This window comes from Bombina bombina, chromosome 7, assembly GCF_027579735.1.
Source record: "Bombina bombina isolate aBomBom1 chromosome 7, aBomBom1.pri, whole genome shotgun sequence".
NCBI classification, from domain to species: domain Eukaryota; kingdom Metazoa; phylum Chordata; class Amphibia; order Anura; family Bombinatoridae; genus Bombina; species Bombina bombina.
In genome coordinates, this window is record NC_069505.1 from 237,156,279 (window position 1) to 237,173,928 (window position 17,650).

The 17,650-nt window shown below is 45.0% G+C and overlaps 1 protein-coding gene across 2 annotated transcripts in view; it reads right to left on the minus strand.

Annotated features, from left to right (window-relative positions):
- UEVLD (UEV and lactate/malate dehyrogenase domains) overlaps positions 1 to 17,650 on the minus strand; it is a gene marked incomplete at its 5' end in the record, with an annotated part of 160,996 nt that overhangs the window by 87,338 nt on the left and 56,008 nt on the right.

A 17,650-nucleotide genomic window follows, 5' to 3' on the forward strand; every position in this document is an offset into this window, starting at 1 on the left:
CACTGAACCCAAATTTTTTCTTTCATGATTCAGATAGAGCAGCAATTTTAAGCAACTTTCTAATTTACTCCTATTATCATTTTTTCTTCATTCTCTTGCTATCTTTATTTGAAAAAGAAGGCATCTATGCTAACGAGCCAGCAAATTGTTGGTGCAGAACCATGGACAGCACTTGTTTATTGGTGCTGTTCAATCAGCAAGGACAACCCAGGTTGTTCACCAAAAATGGGCCGGCACCTAAACTTACATTCTTGCTTTTCAAATAAAGATACCAAGAGAATGAAGAAATTTGATAATATGAGTAAATTAGAAAGTCGCATAAAATTGCTGCTCTATCTGAATCACAAAAGAAAAAAATTGGGTTCAAATAAAAAACAGAATATAAAATTGATTTGTTCATTTGTTTCTTTAAAAGACAGAAAAACTAATAGGTAAATTACGAGTTTTGTGCGATATAGGGTTTTTAACGAACGCAACAAAAGTTGCGTTATTTAACCCCCTATAGCGCAGCCATTACAAGTTTCAAAACAGCTGGCTTGCGTTGAGCTCCATACTGCACACAATACAAGCGTTGTTTTGACGTGCTCGTGCACGCTTTCCCCATAGACATCAATGGGGAGAGCGGGCTAAAAAAAAAACTAACACCTGCGATCGCGAAATGAAAAGCTCAGTAAGGCAGCCCCATAGCTGCATTCATTACTTTTGGGAATTAAGAACCTGGCCACCAGGAGGAGACAAAGACACCCCAGCCAAAGGCTTAAATACTCCTCCCACTCCCCTAGTCATTCAGCCGAGGAACAAGGACCAGTAGAAGAAATATCAGGGTGAAAGGTACAAGAAGATAATAAGGACGCCCCACATAAAATTACGGGTGAACACGGCGAAAACAAAGGTGAGTGGCCACATATTTCATCTGTTATTATTATTGTCTTTTTTAATAATGCGCTATACAGGGGTACAGTAAATACTGCAGCGCTATACAGGGGGTACAGTAAATACTGCAGCGCTATACAGGGGGTACAGTAAATACTGCAGCGCTATACAGAGGGTACAGTAAATACTGCAGCGCTATACAGAGGGTACAGTAAATACTGCAGCTGTGGACTCTTTCCATCAGAAGAAAAGGAAATTATCAGGTAAGCATAATTTATGTTTTTTTTCTTAAATGGAAAGAGTCCACAGCTGCATTCATTACTTTTGGGAAAACAATACCCAAGCTATAGAGGACACTGAATGCCAAGACGGGAGGGTACAATGGTGGCCCATACTGGGGGCACCAAGCCAGAATCTCTACCCAATAAAAAAAAACACTTCGTCGGAAGCCAAGAAAATGTTAAGAGGCAAAGCCCCAATGACACTAACTCACAGTTAGTCCAGAAGCCAAACTAGAGACCGCAAACGGACTCGACTGAGCTAACAGTCCTCCAGGAGACACCGTCGCCCAACAAACAGTCCTCCACCGCTCATCTCCACAAATGAAGGAGACACCAGCCGAAACCCCCAATGGAACAAGGAAAAGGAGAACCAAGGAAACAGAAAGGTCCCCTAATACAAAAAAGAACACCTCCACGAGTGAGTCCAGCTCACAGAGACCCCAAAGGGGCCCAACAGGGAAAGGAGGCCACGCCTATACCAAGCGAAACCCGGGATAAGACCGGGCACAGAGACAGATCAGACGTCTCTCCCACAACCTGCAAGCACAGATTGCAACTAAAGAGGCAAAGTCCTCCCAGTGTCAAGAATACCAAGGCATTCGACCATGAAAAAGTGTGTAATACACCCAGGTGAGAAAAACCAAGTTTGAGAACACAGAGTCCATAACAGGACGACACAGAGGATACTTGTGAGAAAGAAGAAGCAGTCAAGTAAGAAACAGACCGCAAAAGCAACCCCTAGACAGAGGGCACGCTCCAGGAAACCTAAGTCACCGGACCTACACACAGGTCCCTGAAAAGAAGAACACAAAACCTCAATCGAGGCCCCCCGAGAAGGAGAGTATACCCTCAGAACCCGAAGGAAGAGTAAACTCTCTTCTGAAATCAATGGAGCCAGTTGAAAGGAAAATCTATTCCCTAGCAGACTAATCTAACAGGATAGACTCAACAAAGCTCACACATCAAGAGGAGACTGCGACCGAACGCAGCTCCATAGACCGCTCGGCTATCCTGACCTGCAGACCCACAGCCAGCTGGACCAACCCAGCCTCAGGGATCCAAAACAGGGGAACAAAAGAATCCCAAAACAGGTACAGGAACGAGCGTAAGGATAGCACAGCCATCCCCACAGAGTACAAGTACAACCCAACTCTGAAAACAGACAAGGCCATAGACCTAAGGATCTATCAAAATAAAGGCCCAACAAGTCTATTTGGAGCCAGCAAGACCCCTGGGGGAACCAATCCCACCTTTCCGCCTACCATTCAGGAGAAGCCCCATAGGGAGAATATCCCCTAAAAAAAGGGATGATGCCGGAAAGGGCACCAACAGTCCTCAAGGCCAGCAGTCACCGGCTAATGGGAAGAGAATTTCCCAACACAGATGTCCTAGAAAAGCACCCCCCTACAAGTAGCTTGGCAAGCAGAGGCACAGTCAACCCATTCGCCTGCAGAGCAGGGAATCCACAGGAACACTAGCAAGCTGACCAGGGGAATGCAACCCTAAGGCGCACTAGAAATTGGACATCCAACGCCAGCAGCTGGGTATAAACCAACCACCCTTGAGGCTCAAGCCACACGGCTAACCACCAGATGACATGGGTCACTCTGTGGCAAAAAATACTCCAAAATCCTGGCCAACCATGACCAGGTTAGGTAGATGGAGCAAGGACATAGCCCCAGTTCCCACTACTGTGGAACATGCCGACCAGCCCTGAGATCCAAGATTCCAAAACCACCCAAGACTGGGTCAGGAAAAAGGCCAAGCGAAGCTTCAGCAACCGGAAGTCTCAGGGAGAAAAACAGGTCCGGGCACCTAGTGGTTCAGGCAAACCTTACCTTAGAACTAGACACCCCAACTGGCCAAAAAGCCAGACACAAGGGTATGGATGCATATCCAGAGAATCCAAATAGCGAGATGAACTCGAAAGTCCCGACCAAAAGAAGGAACCACCTCGAGCTCCAAGGAGCAAGGCTAGAAGTCGTGTGAAGATACTTCTCAGAGCCTCAGGACAGCCAAGGTCAAAAAAATCCTACTAGCAGGACTAGTCTCCCTATCACCTCTGCACAAGCAGAGGACACAAGGAAGAGAAAGGCACTAAGCCTACCCAGCTCTGGAAAACCCTGAGCTAAACAAAGTCCCCGCAGGAAACAACCATCACCCGGAAACACAGATCCCTAAAATGAGATCCAACTCACCTGGAGACAATGGAAGAAGACCCAACAGTTCTCTTATAACTCAGACATAAAAGAACACGTCAAAGAGTAAGAGCTGCATCTAGATACACTACAAACAGCTTACGCTTACACCCGCAAGGTGTCAAAAGCTACAACTCGTTTCAAACTGCAAACCTTCCGGATGCTAGACAGCTATCCTGTACAAGCTGTTGGATCAAGCCCAAAAGGACAAATCCAGAGGCCTAAAAATGAAGGCCAAACCGCTCAACTGCAGTAAGGGGCGTTAAGCCCTCCAACCCTCCACCACATGGGGGAGGAAAACTCTAAGTTCTGATGAAATCAGATGTCAGATAGAGTGACGCAGCGGAAAACTCCCCTGCCCGGCCATCTATGACTGAAGGCTCTAAGGACTGAAACAATTCGTCCCACCTCAGCATCAGAATCCTCCATAACTGCATAGAGGATATATAAATATGGACTAAAGTAGTAAAAACAAAAAGGGCACCAGACACCCCCAATGGTTGGGGCACTCACCACCTCCTATGACCAGACCTCTGCGGACTAGAACATTTCTTTTGCCACACAGTCGGGAATGCGGAAATGGAAAACGGAACATAACCACGCCCGAACACAAGGTGAACCGTACAGTCGAAAAAAGCGCCACCACCAAAAGGCCGCGTCACTACCAAAGGCCTCAATGTTCCAAGTCACGAGCCCATAAACATCACACATAAGCAGGTTGAATCACATAAACATGATTATAAACCCCCCCCTCAGGAGATATTAACCCTCGATTCCAAGATACTACAAGAGACTCACTGAGACCCTTATGATATTTAGTTAGACCCGCAAGGTGGTAGCCTCTCGGGAAAACTTTCACATTACAGTACATTGAGAATAAAGTAAAATGAAATGATCTTACCGGAATCTACGCCGTGGAACAGGAACACAGCCTTTCAAGTGTGACGGATATTGCATCGCCTCCGCCATGGACTCGAAAAAAGAAAGCAGGCAGCAGAGCGAAGTTTGACAACGCTTGCTTGAGGAGCTGTTAATCTGAGTCGGGATTATTTCGCAGAAAGACTCTCCCTACATCTCCAGTCTGTAAATTCCATCCAAGCCCTCACTGAGAGACTGACAGGATTACTTAAAACTCCTGTCCCATGCCAAAGCGTACTACCCTCCATAAGAGACAAAAAACTAAAATTAAAATTTTGACACTTCTTTGCCATCCTCCTGGGTCGAAAGGCAAAGAATGACTGGGGAATGAGCTGAGTGGGAGGAGTATTTAAGCCTTTGGCTGGGGTGTCTTTGCCTCCTCCTGGTGGCCAGGTTCTTAATTCCCAAAAGTAATGAATGCAGCTGTGGACTCTTTCCATTTAAGAAGAAAGTTTGGGTTCAGTGTCCCTTTAAATTAATAGGAAAGTCAGATTAAACTTGAATGACAGATAGAGCAGGTCATTTTAAGACACTTTTAAATTCACTTCCAATTTCATATGTACTTTATTCTCTTGGTATCCTTTGTTGAAAAATGTGTACATACCCTATACTACTAAAAGCAAGCTGGTGATTGGTGGCTACACACATTTGTCTCTTGTCATTGGCTGACTAGATATGTTCAGCTAACTCCCAGTAGTGCATTACTGCTCGTTCAGCAAAGGATACCAAGAGATTAAAGCAAATTTGATAATAGAAGTAAATTGGAAAAATGTTTAAAACTGTAGGCTTTATCCGAATAATGAAAGAAAATATTAGGGTTTCATGTCCCTTTAAAAAAAGAGTAAATCTAGGTAGGCTCAGGAGCAGTAGTGCACTACTGGGAGCTAGCTGATGAGCCAATGACAAGACACATATATGTGTAGCCACCAATAACCATCTAGCTCCTAGTACTGCATTGTTACCCGAGTCTACCTAGAAAAACATGTAAAAAAACAAATTATGCTTATCTGATAATTTCATTTCCATCTGTGGGAGGAGAGTCCACTGCTTCATTCATTACTTGTGGGAATTAAGAACCTGGCCACCAGGAGGCGGCACAGACACCCCAGCCAAAGGCTTAAATACCTCCCCCACTCCCCTCATCCCCCAGTCATTCTGCCAAGGGAACAAGGAACAGTAGGAGAAATATCAGGGTATAAATGGTGCCAGAAGAATAATATTAAAATGTAGGTCCGCCCACTGGAGAAACGGACGAAGTAGCCGCCTTACAAATCTGCTCCTCGTTCTTAAAGGTCCAAGAAGAGGCCACAGCTCTAGTTGAGTGAGCCGTAATCCTCTGAGGAGGCTTATGTCCCACTGTCTCATAGGCCAAATGGATAATGCTCCTCAACCAAAAAGACAGAGAAGTGGAAGAGGCCCTCTGCCCCCTATGCACAAGGACAAAGTCTGTCAAAAATCTTTTGTGGCCTGAAGATAAAACTTCAAGGCTCGAACCACATCCAAGTTATGCAGTAACCTTTCCTTAGACGAAGAAGGGTTAGAACACAAAGAAGGAACTACTATCTCCTGATTGATGTTACGATCTGACACCACCTTGGGAAGGAATCCCAACCCAATACGAAGCACAGCCTTATCAGGGTGAAAAAACAGGTAAGGGGGCTCAGATTGCAAGGCCGCCAACTCAGAGACTCTGCGAGCCGATGCAATAGCCAGAAGAAATAGAACCTTCCAGGAAAGAATCTTAATGTCAAGCGCTTGCATAGGCTCAAACCGAGCCCTCTGCAACACCGTAAGAACCAAATTTAAGCTCCAAGGATGAGCAAAATTTGTAAAGACAGGTCTGATCCTAGTCAGAGCCTGAACAAAGGACTGAATATCCGGAAGCTCCTCTAGCTTCTTGTGTAACAGCACCAATAACGCCGAAATCTGTCCCTTTAAGGAACTGGCGGCAAGACCCTTATCCAGTCCATCCTGGAGAAAGGCCAGAATCCTGGATACCCTAACCTTGTGCCAGGTATATCTATGTTCCTCACACCAGGATAAGTAGGTCATCCACACCTTCTGATAGATGGGACGGGTGATCGGCTTCCTGGCCTGGATGAGAGTATCAATTACTCTCTCAGAAAAACCTCTCTTGGCCAAGACTAGGCGTTTAATCTCAACGCAGTCAGCCTCAGAGAATCGAGATTTTGGTGTAGAAAAGGACCCTGAACCAGCAGATCTATGCAACAGGGCAAACTCCATGGAGGAGACAATGACATCCCCACCAGATTCCGAAACCACTTCCTCCGCGGCCACAATGGAGCAATCAGAATGGCCAAAGCTTGCTCCTGTTTGATGCAGGCCACCACTTGAGGAAGAAGTGGCAATGGTGGAAAAAGAAAATTTATGCTTACCAGATAAATGTATTTCTTTTTTGACACGATGAGTCCACGGATCATCTTAATTAATAATGGGATATTCACCTCCTGGTCAGGAGGAGGCAAAGAGCACCACAGCAGAGCTGTTAAATAGCTCCTCCCTTCCCACCCACTCCAATCATTCGACCAAAGTTAGGAAGAGAAAGGAAAAGCCAAGGTGCAGAGGTGTCTGAAGTTTACAATAACCCACAACCTGTCTTATAAGAACAGGGCGGGCCGTGGACTCATCATGTCAAAAAAGAAATAAATTTATCAGGTAAGCATAAATTTTCTTTAATTTTTTAAGAAACGATGAGTCCACGGATCATCTTAATTACTAATGGGATTCAATACCCAAGCTAGAGTACACAGATGATACGGGAGGGACAAGACAGGGAACCTAAACCAAAGGCACCACTGCTTGAAGAACCATTCTCCCAAAAATAACCTCAGTCAAGGCAAAAGTGTCAAACTTGTAAAACTTTGAAAAAGTGTGAAGAGAGGACCAAGTTGCAGCCTTGCAAATCTGTTCCACAGAAGCTTCAAACTTGAAACCCACAAGGAAGCAACAGCCCTCGTGGGATGAGCCGCAACTCTCTCAGGGGGCTGCTGTCCAGCAGTCCCATATGCAAAAACGTATGATGCTCCTCAGTCCAAAAAGAAAGAGAAGTAGCCGTAGTTTTCTGTCCCTTACGTTTCCCACAAACAGAGAAGAAGACTGACGAAAGTTCTTAGTCGCCTGTAGGAAAAAACTTTAAAGCCCGGACCACGTCTAAATTGTGCAAAAATCTTTCCTTCTTAGAAGAAGGATTAGGACACAAGGAAGGAACAAAAGATCTCCTGATTAATGTTCCGATCCGAAACAACTTTAGGAAGAAAACCTAGTTTGGTACGCAAAACAACCTTATCTGCATGGAAAGTAAGATAAGGAGACTCATACTGCAATGCCGAGAGTTCTGACATTCTCCGAGCAGAAGAGATGGCCATCAGAAATAAAACCTTCCAAGAGAGCAACTTAATTTCGAAGGAATGCATAGGCTCAAACAGAGCCCCTTGAAGAACATTGAGAACTAAATTAAGACTCCACGGAGGAGTAACTGGTTTGAACACAGACCTGATCCTTACCAAGGCCTGACAAAAAGATGGTACATCTGGAACATCTGCCAGACGTTTGTGTAACAAAACAGATGCCGAGATTTGACCCTTTAGGGAATTTATCGATAAACCTTTCTCCAAGCCCTCTTGGAGAAAACAGAATTTATGCTTACCTGATAAATTACTTTCTCCAACGGTGTGTCCGGTCCACGGCATCATCCTTACTTGTGGGAATATCTCTTCCCCAACAGGAAATGGCAAAGAGTCCCAGCAAAGCTGGCCATATAGTCCCTCCTAGGCTCCGCCCACCCCAGTCATTCGACCGACGGACAGGAGGAAAAATATAGGAGAAACCATATGGTACCGTGGTGACTGTAGTTAGAGAAAATAATTCATCAGACCTGATTAAAAAACCAGGGCGGGCCGTGGACCAGACACACCGTTGGAGAAAGTAATTTATCAGGTAAGCATAAATTCTGTTTTCTCCAACATTGGTGTGTCTGGTCCACGGCGTCATCCTTACTTGTGGGAACCAATACCAAAGCTTTAGGACACGGATGAAGGGAGGGAGCAAATCAGGTTACCTAAACGGAAGGCACCACGGCTTGCAAAACCTTTCTCCCAAAAATAGCCTCCGAAGAAGCAAAAGTATCAAATTTGTAAAATTTGGCAAAAGTGTGCAGTGAAGACCAAGTCGCTGCCTTACATATCTGGTCAACAGAAGCCTCGTTCTTGAAGGCCCATGTGGAAGCCACAGCCCTAGTGGAGTGAGCTGTGATTCTTTCAGGAGGCTGCCGTCCGGCAGTCTCATAAGCCAATCGGATGATGCTTTTAAGCCAAAAGGAAAGAGAGGTAGAAGTCGCTTTTTGACCTCTCCTTTTACCAGAATAGACAACAAACAAAGAAGATGTTTGTCTGAAATCTTTTGTAGCCTCTAAATAGAATTTTAGAGCACGGACTACGTCCAAATTGTGTAACAAACGTTCCTTCTTTGAAACTGGATTCGGACATAAAGAAGGTACAACTATCTCCTGGTTAATATTCTTGTTAGAAACAACCTTTGGAAGAAAACCAGGCTTAGTACGCAAAACCACCTTATCTGCATGGAACACCAGATAGGGCGGAGAACACTGCAGAGCAGATAACTCTGAAACTCTTCTAGCAGAAGAAATAGCAACCAAAAACAAAACTTTCCAAGATAGTAACTTAATATCTATGGAATGTAAAGGTTCAAACGGAACCCCTTGAAGAACTGAAAGAACTAGATTTAGACTCCAGGGAGGAGTCAAAGGTCTGTAAACAGGCTTGATCCTAACCAGAGCCTGAACAAATGCTTGAACATCTGGCACAGCTGCCAGTCTTTTGTGTAGTAAGACAGATAAAGCAGAGATCTGTCCCTTTAGAGAACTTGCAGATAATCCTTTCTCCAAACCTTCTTGTAGAAAGGAGAGAATCTTAGGAATTTTTATTATTATTCCATGGGAATCCTTTGGATTCACACCAACAGATATATCTTTTCCATATTTTATGGTAAATCTTTCTAGTTACTGGTTTTCTGGCCTGAACCAGAGTATCTATCACAGAATCTGAAAACCCACGCTTTGATAGAATCAAGCGTTCAATCTCCAAGCCATCAGCTGGAGGGAGACCAGATTTGGATGTTCGAATGGACCCTGAACAAGAAGATCCTGTCTCAAAGGTAGCTTCCATGGTGGAACCGATGACATATTCACCAGGTCTGCATACCAAGTCCTGCGTGGCCACGCAGGAGCTATCAACATCACCAAGGCCCTCTCCTGTTTGATCCTGGCTACCAGCCTGGGAATGAGAGGAAACGGTGGAAATACATAAGCTAGGTTGAAGGTCCAAAGTGCTACTAGTGCATCTACTAGAGTCGCCTTGGGATCCCTGGATCTGGACCCGTAGCAAGGAACCTTGAAGTTCTGACGAGACGCCATCAGATCCATGTCTGGAATGCCCCATAATTGAGTTAGTTGGGCAAAGATCTCCGGGTGGAGTTCCCACTCCCCCGGATGGAATGTCTGACGACTCAGATAATCCGCTTCCCAGTTTTCCACACCTGGGATGTGGATCGCAGATAGGTGGCAGGAGTGATCCTCCGCCCATTGAATTAGTTTGGTCACTTCTTTCATCGCCAGGGAACTCCTTGTTCCCCCCTGATGATTGATATACGCAACGGTCATCATGTTGTCTGATTGAAATCTTATGAATCTGGCCTTTGCTAGCTGAGGCCAAGCCCTGAGAGCATTGAAGATCGCTCTTAGTTCCAGAATGTTTATCGGGAGAAGAGACTCTTCCCGAGACCATAGTCCCTGAGCTTTCAGGGATTCCCAGACAGCGCCCCAGCCCACTAGACTGGCGTCGGTCGTGACAATGACCCACTCTGGTCTGCGGAAGCTCATTCCCCGGGATAGATGGTCCAGGGTCACCCACCAACGGAGTGAATCTCTGGTCTTCTGATCTACTTGAATCATTGGAGACAAGTCTGTATAGTCCCCATTCCACTGTTTGAGCATGCACAGTTGTAATGGTCTTAGATGAATTCGTGCAAAAGGAACTATGTCCATTGCTGCAACCATCAACCCTACTACTTCCATGCACTGCGCTATGGAAGGACGTGGAATAGAATGAAGAACTTGACAAGTGCTTAGAAGTTTTGACTTTCTGACCTCTGTCAGAAAAATCCTCATTTCTAAGGAATCTATTATTGTTCCCAAGAAGGGAACTCTTGTTGACGGAGACAGAGAACTTTTTTCTATGTTCACCTTCCATCCGTGTGATCTGAGAAAGCCCAGAACGATGTCTGTATGAGCCTTTGCTTTTGACAGGGACGACGCTTGTATTAGAATGTCGTCCAAGTAAGGTACTACTGCAATGCCCCTCGGTCTTAGAACCGCTAGAAGGGACCCTAGTACCTTTGTGAAAATCCTTGGAGCAGTGGCTAACCCGAATGGGAGGGCCACAAACTGGTAATGTTTGTCCAGAAAGGCGAACCTTAGGAACTGATGATGTTCTTTGTGGATAGGAATATGTAGGTACGCATCCTTTAGATCCACGGTAGTCATAAATTGACCTTCCTGGATAGTGGGTAGAATCGTTCGAATGGTTTCCATCTTGAACGATGGTACCCTGAGATATTTGTTTAGGATCTTCAAATCCAAAATTGGTCTGAAAGTTCCCTCTTTTTTGGGAACTAAGAACAGATTTGAATAAAATCCCATTCCTTGTTCCTTTATTGGAACTGGGTGTATCACTCCCATCTTTAACAGGTCTTCTACACAATGTAAGAACGCCTGTCTCTTTATTTGGTTTAAGGATAAGTGAGACATGTGGAACCTTCCCCTTGGGGGTAGTTCCCTGAATTCCAGAAGATAACCCTGAGAAACTATTTCTAGTGCCCAGGGATCCTGAACATCTCTTGCCCAAGCCTGAGCAAAGAGAGAGAGTCTGCCCCCTACTAGATCCGGTCCTGGATCGGGGGGCTACTCCTTCATGCTGTTTTGTTAGCAGCAGCAGGCTTCTTGGCCTGCTTACCCTTGTTCCAGCCTTGCATCGGTTTCCAGGCTGGTTTGGGTTGTGAGGCATTACCCTCTTGCTTAGAGGATGCAGAATTAGAGGCCGGTCCGTTCCTGAAATTGCGAAAGGAACGAAAAACAGAATTTAATGTTTACCTGATAAATTTCTTTCTCCAACGGTGTTGTCCGGTCCACGGCGTCATCCTTACTTGTGGGATATTCTCTTCCCAACAGAAATGCAAAGAGCCCAGCAAAGCTGGTCACATGATCCCTCCTAGGCTCCGCCTACCCCAGTCATTCGACCGACGTTAAGGAGGAATATTTGCATAGGAGAAACATATGGTACCGTGGTGACTGTAGTTAAAGAAAATAAATTATCAGACCTGATTAAAAAAACCAGGGCGACGCCGTGGACCGGACACACCGTTGGAGAAAGAAATTTATCAGGTAAACATAAATTCTGTTTTCTCCAACATAGGTGTGTCCGGTCCACGGCGTCATCCTTACTTGTGGGAACCAATACCAAAGCTTTAGGACACGGATGAAGGGAGGGAGCAAATCAGGTCACCTAAATGGAAGGCACACGGCTTGCAAAACCTTTCTCTCCCAAAAATAGCCTCAGAAGAAGCAAAAGTATCAAACTTGTAAAATTTGGTAAAGAGTGTGCAGTGAAGACCAAGTCGCTGCCCTACATATCTGATCAACAGAAGCCTCGTTCTTGAAGGCCCATGTGGAAGCCACAGGCCCTAGTGGGGAATGAGCTGTGATTCTTTCGGGAGGCTGCCGTCCGGCAGTCTCGTAAGCCAATCTGATGATGCTTTTAATCCAAAAGAGAGAGAGGTAGAAGTTGCTTTTTGACCTCTCCTTTTACCTGAATAAACAACAAACAAGGAAGATGTTTGTCTAAAATCCTTTGTAGCATCTAAATAGAATTTTAGAGCGCGAACAACATCCAAATTGTGCAACAAACGTTCCGTCTTTGAAACTGGTTTCGGACACTAGAGAAGGTACGATAATCTCCTGGTTAATGTTTTTGTTAGAAACAACTTTTGGAAGAAACCAGGTTTAGTACGTAAAACCACCTTATCTGCATGGGAACACCAGATAAGGAGGGAGAACACTGCAGAGCAGATAATTCTGAAACTCTTCTAGCAGAAGAAATTAGCAACTAAAAACAAAACTTTCCAAGATAATAACTTAATATCAACGGATGTAAGGGTTCAAACGGAACCCCCTGAAGAACTGAAAGAACTAAATTGAGACTCCAAGGAGGAGTCAAAGGTTTGTAAACAGGCTTGATTCTAACCAGAGCCTGAACAAAGGCTTGAACATCTGGCACAGCTGCCAGCTTTTTTGTGAGAGTAACACCGACAAGGCAGAAATCTGTCCTTCAGGAAACTTGCCGATAATCCTTTTTCCAATCCTTCTTGAAGGAAGGATAGAATCCTAGGAATCTTAACCTTGTCCCAAGGGAATCCTTTAGATTCACACCAACAGATATATTTTTTCCAAATTTTGTGGTAAATCTTTCTAGTTACAGGCTTTCTGGCCTGAACAAGAGTATCGATAACAGAATCTGAGAAACCTCGCTTCGATAAAATCAAGCGTTCAATCTCCAAGCAGTCAGCTGGAGTGAAACCAGATTCGGGATGTTCGAACGGACCCCTGAACAAGAAGGTCTCGTCTCAAAGGTAGCTTCCAAGGTGGAGCCGATGACATATTCACCAGATCTGCATACCAAGTCCTGCGTGGCCACGCAGGAGCTATCAAGATCACCGACGCCCTCTCCTGATGATCCTGGCTACCAGCCTGGGGATGAGAGGAAACGGCGGGAACACATAAGCTAGTTTGAAGGTCCAAGGTGCTACTAGTGCATCCACTAGAGCCGCCTTGGGATCCCTGGATCTGGACCCGTAGCAAGGAACTTTGAAGTTCTGACGGAGGGAGGCCATTAGATCCATGTCTGGAATGCCCCACAGCTGAGTGACTTGGGCAAAGATTTCCGGATGGAGTTCCCACTCCCCCGGATGCAATGTCTGACGACTCAGAAATATCCGCTTCCCAATTTTCCACTCCCCGGGATGTGGATAGCAGACAGGTGGCAGGAGTGAGCCTCCGCCCATAGAATAATCTTGGTCACTTCTTCCATCGCTAGGGAACTCCTTGTTCCCCCCTGATGGTTGATGTACGCAACAGTCGTCATGTTGTCTGATTGAAACCGTATGAACTTGGTCCTCGCTAGCTGAGGCCAAGCCTTGAGAGCATTGAATATCGCTCTCAGTTCCAGAATATTTATCGGTAGAAGAGATTCTTCCCGAGACCAAAGACCCTGAGCTTTCAGGGATCCCCAGACCGCGCCCCAGCCCATCAGACTGGCGTCGGTCGTGACAATGACCCACTCTGGTCTGCGGAATGTCATCCCTTGTGACAGGTGTCCAGGGACAGCCACCAACGGAGTGAGTCTCTGGTCCTCTGATTTACTTGTATCTTTGGAGACAAGTCTGTATAGTCCCCATTCCACTGACTGAGCATGCACAGTTGTAATGGTCTTAGATGAATGCGCGCAAAAGGAACTATGTCCATTGCCGCTACCATCAACCCGATCACTTCCATGCACTGAGCTACGGAAGGAAGAGGAACGGAATGAAGTATCCGACAAGAGTCCAGAAGTTTTGTTTTCTGGCCTCTGTTAGAAAAATCCTCATTTCTGAGGAGTCTATAATTGTTCCCAAGAAGGGAACCCTTGTTGACGGTGATAGAGAACTCTTTTCCACGTCACTATCCAGCCGTGAGATCTGAGAAAGGCAGGACGATGTGCCTGTGAGCCTTTGCTCGAGGGAGGGACGACGCTTGAATCAGAATGTCGTCCAGGTAAGGTACTACTTGCAATGCCCCTTGGTCTTAGCACCGCTAGAAGGGACCCTAGTACCTTTGTGAAAATCCTTGGAGCAGTGGCTAATCCGAAAGGAAGCGCCACAAACTGGTAATGTTTGTCCAGGAAATGCAAACCTTAAGGAACCGATGATGTTCCTTGTGGATAGGAATATGTAGATACGCATCCTTTAAATCCACCGTGGCATGAATTGACCTTCCTGGATGGAAGGAAGGAGTAGTTCGAATGGTTTCCATCTTGAACGATGGGACCTTTAGAAATTTGTTTAAGATCTTGAGATCTAAGATTGGTCTGAACGTTCCCTCTTTTTTGGGAACTATGAACAGATTGGAGTAGAACCCCATCCCTTGTTCTCTTAATGGAACAGGATGAATCACTCCCATTTTTAACAGGTCTTCTACACAATGTAAGAACGCCTGTCTTTTTAAGTGGTCTGAAGACAACTGAGACCTGTGGAACCTCCCCTTGGGGGGAAGTCCCTTGAATTCCAGAAGATAACCTGGGAGACTATTTCTAGCGCCCAAGGATCCAGAACATCTCTTGCCCAAGCCTGAGCGAAGAGAGAGAGTCCTGCCCCCCCCAGATCCGGTCCCGGATCGGGGGCCAATATTTCATGCTGTCTTGGTAGCAGTGGCAGGTTTCTTGCCTGCTTTCCCTTGTTCCAGCCTTGCATTGGTTCTCCAAGCTGGCTTGGCTGAGAAGTATTACCCTCTTGCTTAGAGGACGTAGCACTTTGGGCTGGTCCGTTTTTACGAAAGGGACGAAATTAGGTCTATTTTTTGCCTTGAAAGGCCGATCCTGAGGAAGGGCGTGCCCTTACCCCAGAGATATCGAGATAATCTCTTTCAAGTCAGGGCCAAACAGCGTTTTCCCTTGAAAGGAATGTTTTAGTAGCTTGTTCTTGGGAAGACGCATCAGCCGCCAGATTTCAACAAAGCGCTCTGCGCGCCACAATAGCAAACCCAGAATTCTTAGCCGCTAACCTAGCCAATTGCAAAGTGGCGTCTAGAGTGAAAGAATTAGCCAATTTGAGAGCATTGATTCTGTCCATAATCTTCCTCATAAGGAGGAGAATCACTATCGAGCACCTTTATCAGTTCATCAACCAGAAATATGCGGCTGTAGTGACAGGGACAATGCCATGAAATGGGTTGTAGAAGGTAACCCGGCTGAACAAAACATCTTTTTAAGCAAACCTTCTAATTTTTTATCCATAGGATCTTTGAAAGCACAACTATCCTCTATGGGTATAGTGGGTGCGTTTGTTTAAAGTAGAAACCGCTCCCTCGACCTTGGGGACTGACTGCCATAAGTCCTTTCTGGGTTCGACCATAGAAACAATTTTTTAAATATGGGGGGGAGGGACGAAAGGAATACCGGGCCTTTCCCATTCTTTATTAACAATGTCCGCCACCCGCTTGGGTATTAGGAAAGCTTCTGGGAGCCCCGGCACCTCTAGGAACTTGTCCATGTTTACATAGTTTCTCTGGGATGACCAAATTTTCACAATCATCCAGAGTGGATAATACCTCCTTAAGCAAAATGCGGAGATGTTCCAACTTAAATTTAAATGTAATCACATCAGATTCAGCCTGATGAGAAATGTTCCCTGAATCAGTAATTTCTCCCTCAGACAAACCTTCCCTGGCCCCCTCAGATTGGGTTAGGGGCCCTTCAGAGATATTAATATCAGCGTCGTCATGCTCTTCAGTAACTAAACAGAGCAGCCACGCTTACGCTGACAAGGGTTCATTTTGGCTAAAATGTTTTTGACAGAATTATCCATTACAGCCGTTAATTGTTGCATAGTAAGGAGTATTGGCGCGCTAGATGTACTAGGGGCCTCCTGAGTGGGCAAGACTCGTGTAGACGAAGGAGGGAATGATGCAGTACCATGCTTACTCCCCTCACTTGAGGAATCATCTTGGGTCATCATTGTCATTATCACATAAATCACATTTATTTAAATGAATAGGAATTCTGGCTTCCCCACATTCAGAACACAGTCTATCTGGTAGTTCAGACATGTTAAACAGGCATAAACTTGATAAGAAAGTACAAAAAACGTTTTAAAATAAAACCGTTACTGTCACTTTAAATTTTAAACTGAACACACTTTATTACTGCAATTGCGAAAAAACATGAAGGAATTGTTCAAAATTCACCAAATTTTCACCACAGTGTCTTAAAGCCTTAAAAATATTGCACACCAAATTTGGAAGCTTTAACCCTTAAAATAACGGAACGGAGCAGCCGTTTTAAGCTTTAACCCCTTTACAGTCCCTGGTATCTGCTTTGCTGAGAACCAACCAAACCCAAAGGGGAATACGATACCAAATGACGCCTTCAGAAAGTCTTTTCTAAGTATCAGAGCTCCTCTCACATGCGACTGCATGCCATGCCTCTCAAAAACAAGTGCGCCACACCGGCGCGAAAATGAGACTCTGCTTATGCTTTGGGAAAGCCCCTAAGAAATAAGGTGTCTAATACAGTGCCTGCCGATATTATTATATCAAAATACCCAGATAAAATGATTCCTCAAGGCTAAATATGTGTTAATAATGATCGATTTAGCCCAGAAAAGTCTACAGTCTAAATAAGCCCTTGTGAAGCCCTTATTTACGATCGTAATAAACATGGCTTACCGGATCCCATAGGGAAAATGACAGCTTCCAGCATTACATCGTCTTGTTAGAATGTGTCATACCTCAAGCAGCAAGAGACTGCACACTGTTCCCCCAACTGAAGTTAATTGCTCTCAACAGTCCTGTGTGGAACAGCCATGGATTTTAGTTACGGTTGCTAAAATCATTTTCCTCATACAAACAGAATTCTTCATCTCATTTCTGTTTCTGAGTAAATAGTACATACCAGCACTATTTGAAAATAACAAACTCTTGATTGAATAATGAAAAACTACAGTTAAACACTAAAAAACTCTAAGCCATCTCCGTGGAGATGTTGCCTGTACAACGGCAAAGAGAATGACTGGGGTAGGCGGAGCCTGGGAGGGATCATGTGACCAGCTTTGCTGGGCTCTTTGCCATTTCCTGTTGGGGAAGAGAATATCCCACAAGTAAGGATGACGCCGTGGACCGGACACACCTATGTTGGAGAAATTAGACTTATTCTTGGCCTTGAAAGGCCTATCTTGTGGAAGGGCGTGGCCCTTTCCCCGAGTGATGTCTGAGATAATCTCTTTCAATTCTGGTCCAAATAGAGTTTTACCTTTGAAAGCGATGTTAAAGGATTACTTTCTGTTATAATTTTTAAGCTAAACAACTAACATATTAAAGTTAATAAACATTAATTAAAACCTACTGACCTATATTTTCTCCAAAACAAAGTTTCATAACGTTCTAAAAGTTATATCTTTTATTCGCCGATGATGTCACGTTATCCTGGCCCACTATTTTCAGCACTGCATGTTCAAAATACTTAAACCAATAACTTTGTG